Source organism: Marmota monax, unplaced genomic scaffold (assembly GCF_021218885.2).
Source record: "Marmota monax isolate L192 unplaced genomic scaffold, Marmota_monax_Labrador192_F-V1.1 WCK01_AAM20220418_F8-fsc00038, whole genome shotgun sequence".
Lineage (NCBI taxonomy): Eukaryota > Metazoa > Chordata > Mammalia > Rodentia > Sciuridae > Marmota > Marmota monax.
In genome coordinates, this window is record NW_026692498.1 from 5,422,295 (window position 1) to 5,428,159 (window position 5,865).

Consider the following 5,865-nt stretch of genomic DNA (forward strand, 5'->3'; position numbering starts at 1 on the left):
CAACCTTAGTGGTTGAGAGAGAGAGAGAGAGAGAGAGAGAGAGAGGAGCAAGTGCTGACCCCTTTTATTGAGGAGAAACCATTCAAATGCAGCAAGGGGTCAGGTTTCAGGGGGCTGAGTCTAGCTTCGTGATGTCTGCTGTCAGCAGGTTGACTGACATCTAGGAAGGCCACACCCAAGGGCAGAGCAAGAGAAGGGGACACACAAAGGGAGTTTCCATGGAACATTCCATCTAAACAGGGCAAAGGGGTAGGTAGGATTACAAAGGAATAGGAGAGTGTAGCTCAACCCCAGGGTCTCCTGGGGCCACGCTGTGTTGGCCTTGTTACCCCATCGAGGGAAAAGACCAGTCCCGAGTCACGGCACTACCACACCAGACTACAGTGACCTTTCAGATCCCTGTGGTACATCAGGACTTCAAGGTGCGTGCATTTAGAGTGGCTTCCCACAAAGGGGAGGTGGGGAGGGGTTATAGGGGTAGGAAAGATGGTGGAATGAGATGGACATCACAAATGGTGCGTCTCTACATCGTGTGCAGCCAGAGAATTGAAATGTCACTCTCCATTTGTGTACAATGAATTTGAGATACGTCCTTCTGTCACGTACAACTGAGTAGGACAAATAAAAATGAATAAATATTCAAAAGTTAAAAAATAATGTGTCTCATTAATAGGTTACAATCTCATCAAGAGTTTTTTCTACATTGTTTCATGCTATCACATAGTTTCTCCTTTATTTTATTAGTGTGGAGAATTAGATTGATGTTTTTTTTTTAATTTTTTTTGGGGGGTACTGGGGGTTGAACTCAGGGGACCTTGACCACTGAGCCACATCCCCAGCCCTATTTTGCATTTTATTTAGAGGCAGGGTCTCACTGAGTTGCTTAGCACCTCGCTGTTGCTGAGGCTGGTTTTGAACTCACGGTCCTCCTGCCTCAGCCTCCCCAGCAGCTGGGATTACAGACATGTGCCACTGTGCCCAGTGATTGATGTGTTTTCTAATGAATTCCAGAATAAACCCTTCTTGAGCCAGGAAAGGTGGTACATACCTGTAATTCCAGCTACTTGGAGGCTGAGGCAAGAGGATTGAAAGTTTGAGGCCAGTCCGGGCAATTCGGTGAGTGCTATCGTGGGCCATGTATTATATAGAGGTGGAGATGAAAAACCCCCGATAGTAAATGTGCTGAGCTAGCTCCGGTGTCGTCCGCCCTCGCCAGGGCTTGGCTGAACCAACGGGCCCAGGTTTTTTCTAGGTGTGTCTGTCTTCCTTTCCTTCATCCCTCACCCCCCTCAGGTTTCCGATGGACAGCTGTGCGGGTTCCAGAGTTGGCACCCAGACAGGGACTGGAACCCTAGACACTCAGATATAGATATAGATATATTGTCACATGATGGGACACATGTATCGCCTCTAGTCCCTGGCCACCACTCAGCTGCTCTCTCTCCTGGTGGCTGCATCTTTGTCAGAGTGTCCTAGAAGTGGAATCGTCCCATCTGTAGAATCTGGAGTCTCATTCTTCTCGTGTGATGCATTTGAAATTCACTCATGCTCCTGGGAGGATCCTTGGTTCTTTGCTTTTTATTGCTGAATCATACTACATTGAAGGAAGTTCTTTATCCGTTCAGCAGTTGGAGGGTAGGATTTGCAGCAATTATGACTAAAGCTGCCTTGCCTGATTGCACACAGGTTACGTGGAACAAAAGTCCTCGCTGTCTTAGATAAAATCCCAGGAGCAGGGTTACTGAGTCATATGGTAAGTGCATATATCACTCTCCACTTGTTGCCAAGTGGTTATGCCACTTACCACCCACCAGCTGTGTGTGAGGGCTCCGGTGGTTTTCCATCCCCATCAAATTCAATATGGCCAGCCTTTTCCCCAGCCATTCTGATAGGCTTTTGTTGTTTGTTTTGTTTTTGGTGGTACTTGGGGTTAGATCCAGGGTTGCTTTACCACTGAGCTGCATCCCCAGATCTTTTTGTTTGTTTCTTTTGTTTCCTTTTTGAAACAGGGTCTCACTAAGTTGCTGAGGCTAACCTCCAACTTGTAGTCCTCCTGCCTCAGCCCCCTGAGCTGCTGGATTGCAGGCATGCACCACTGCACTAGTTGATGCGGAATCTCTTTTCATGTGCTTATCAGTACATCTTCTTTGCTGAAGTGGCAGTTCGAATCTTTTGCCCAGTTTTAATTGAACTGTAGGTTTTACTATTATTCAGACTTGAGAATTCTTCATATCATCTAGATAAAATCCTTTATCAGATATGACTTTTAAAAATATTGTCTTCCACTCTGGCTTATCTTTTCTGAATAAATTATTTTTTCAGTGCAGACATTTTTAATTTTGGTTAGTGTTAGGGTTAGGGTTTGGTCCCCAGTGTGGTGGCATTTGTAGGTGGGGGAAACTTCAAGAGGTGGGGGCTAGTGGAGGGGGTGAGGTCATTGGGGTACTTGCTGCTCTGGGAAGAAATTAATGTAGTTTTAGTGGGAACTTAGTTTCTGCAAGAGCAGGTTGTTATACAAAAAGAGCCAACCTGGCACCTGAATCTCTCTGGCTTCCTGTCTCACCATGGGGTCTCTTCTTCGAGGCCTCTCACCATTGTGGTGGACCACGAAGCCTCTCCAGAGAACAAATCCATGGGACCACCTGATCATATACTTTCAGCCTACAAAACTGTGAGCAAAAGAAACCTCTTTTTAAAATATATATTACCCAGCCCCAGTCATTGTGTCAGAGCATCAGAAAACAGATTAATACAATAAAGAAAAATATATCAATGTTTCAATTTTAATTATGTTTTTGGTCATATCTAAAAAATATTTGCCTAATCCAAAATAAAAATTAAAAAAAAGACTTATGAGCTGATATGGTGGCGCACACCTGTAGTTCAATTACTTGAGCCCATAGTGCAAGACTAGCCTGAGCGAGATAATGAGATAGCTTCTCAAAAAAATTTTTTAAGATGTATTTTATGCTTTCTTATAAAAATTTTATACACTGAAGTTTTACACTTATGTCTACAATCAGTCTGAATTTTACACATGTTACAGTTTGGACATAGAATGTCTCCCAAAGGCCCGTGTGTTAAAGGCTTGGCCCACAGGGTGGCACCATTGAGAGATGTAGAACCTTCAGGAAGCCAAGCCTGGTGAAGGTCCCTGGGGCCTGTCCTTGACAGGGGTTGTAGGACCCCATCTCTTCCTCTTTCTTGTTTCCTGGTCCTCAGGAGGTGAGTGGGTTTGCTCTGCCATGTGTACTCCTACCATGATGTGCTGCCTCACCACAGGCCCAAAGCAATGGGATCAACCAATCATGGACCAGAACCTCCAGAACTGTGAGCCAAAACCTCTTCTCTTTATAACCTGATTATCTCAGTTATTTTGTTATAGTGATGGAAAGCTGACTACTGTAATATATGATACAAACTATGGGTTGAGGATTTTGTTTTGTTTTGTTTCTTGTACAGGCACACAATTGTTCTAGCATGGTTTGTTGAAAAGACTGTCCTTTGTTCAGTAATTTACTTTGCAGTTTTATGCAAAGTCAGTTGACCAAATATATGTGGGTCTACTTCTGGACTCTATTCTATTGTATTGATCTATGTGTCTGTCTGTTCAACACCACATTTTATTTAATTTTGTAGCTTTATAAAGCCTTAAAATCAGGTATGAGTGTCCTCTAATCTTATTCTTTTTAAAACTTGTTCTGGTTATTCTAATTATTTTCTTTTTCCTTATAAAATCTGGAATCCTTTTAGAATACTGACTGGGATTATATTTAATCTCTAGTACAATTTAGGGAATATTAACATCTTAATAATACTGGTACATCTCTTCATTTATTTAGGTCTTCTTTATTTTCCCTTAGCAATATTTTATACTTTTGTAGAATATAGAACTTGTGTTATTTTGTTAAACTTACCTTTGCGTATTTCTGGTTTTGATACCATGATAAATGGGATATTTTAAATTTCATTTTTCATTTTTATTGCTAGTATGTACCAGAGTAATTGATTTTTAAATATTGACTGCATTGCTTGCCCTTATGTGTCAGACTTTTTAATTCTAATAACTTTTAAAAGGTTATTTAAAATTTGAGACTGTTTTTAAATTTTCATTGGATAATCTTGGTTACCAGCTGTTTTGGTCAGCTTTTTTTGCTGCTATGACTAAGAGGACCTGACCAGAACAATTTTAGGGGAGGAAAAGTTTATTTTGGAGCTCACAGTTTCAGAGGCCTTAGTCCACAGAAGGCCGGCTCCATTCCTCAGGGCCCGAGGTGAGGAAGAACATCGTAGGGGAAGAGTGTGGTGATCAGGAAGCAGAGAGACTCCACTCACCAGACACAAAAATATACACACCCCGCGACACCCCCCACCCCCACCCCTCCAGCCACACCCCCCCTCCAGTCACCACTCAGTTAATCCCTATCAGGGGACTAAGTCACAACCCAAGCATTTCTCCCCTGGGCCTTCTGGCATTGTCTCAGCCGGAGCTTTTGGGGGACACCTCAGATCCCAACCATAACACCAGCATATAAACTTGTAATGGGTTTGCACACGATGATGTGATCTATGGCTTTGCTGAACTCACAAGTTCTAGATTTCTAGATTCTGTAGAGTTTTCCACATAAATAATGATGTCATCTGTGAATGTTCCTTTTGTTGTAAACGTGCGTGGAATGACCTGGGCAAGAGGGCACCAACCTCACTGACTTCTTCTGAGCATTAAAAAATAAAATCACGTTTCCCAGACTCCCTTGCTTGTAGGCCGAGGCCATGTGACTGGGTGCCAGGCCGTGGAATGGAGGCAGAGTTCCACGGATGACCACAAAGTGTCTCCCACAGTCTCCTCACTGGTCACCCCTTCATTCTTTGGCTTGGAGGCTCGACCCCAAGAAAGCCCCAGAGAGCAGCAGTACCATAGGTGAGAGGCACTTGGATCTGTGAGCCACTGCCTGAGTGACGCCACCCAGGACGGCACCTCCATCTGCACCAGACCGTGGGTGAATGAGAAGTGAGCTTCTGCTCCGTGACGCCACTGAGACTTTGGTGTGCATCGTGGCCACAGCATACACTAGCCTCCCTGGGCAAATGAGACGGGGCTCTTGAAACATTCTACTTCTTCTGTTTCTTCCATGTGAATTTTAGAATCTGATTGGAATTCTGACTAGGATTATACTTAATCTTTAGTGCAATTTAGGGAAAATTGACACCTTAACAGTGCTGGTTGGCCTGGAGACATGGCTCAGTGGTAGAGGGCTTGCTGAGCATGTGCAAGGGCGTGGGTTCCATCCCCACCTCTGCAATACAAACAAGCAACAGAACAGCACTGGAACATCTCTCCGTTTGTTTTTCTTCCTTTCTTGGACTGGGGGTTGAACCCAGTGGTTACATCACTGAGCTGCATCCTCAGGCCTCTTCATTCTTTCTTTTGAGACAGTCTCACTAAGTTGCTCAGGGTCTCCCTAAATTCCTGAGCCTGGCCTCAAACTTGCAATCCCCACCTCATTCTCCTGAGTACTTCTTTAATTTCTTTCAGCACGATTTCAAACTTTTTTCAGAAAATAGACCTTGCAGATTTTTGAATCTTTAAAAAGAAAGCTAGTCAGACACAGTGGCACACGCCTATAATTGTAGCAATTCAGGAAGCTGAGACAGGAGAATTGCAAGTTCAAAGCCAGCCTCAGCAACTTAGAGAGACCCCATCTCAAAATTAAAAAAAAAAAAAAAATTAAAAAGGCCTGGAGATGTGGCTTGGCGGTTAAGCGCCCCTGGGTTCAGTCCTTGGTACCAACATACACAAATAGAAAAGAAATCTAACTGAAGTTTTCTGTTTCCGCTGGTGAATTCGATTCATTTACATTTATT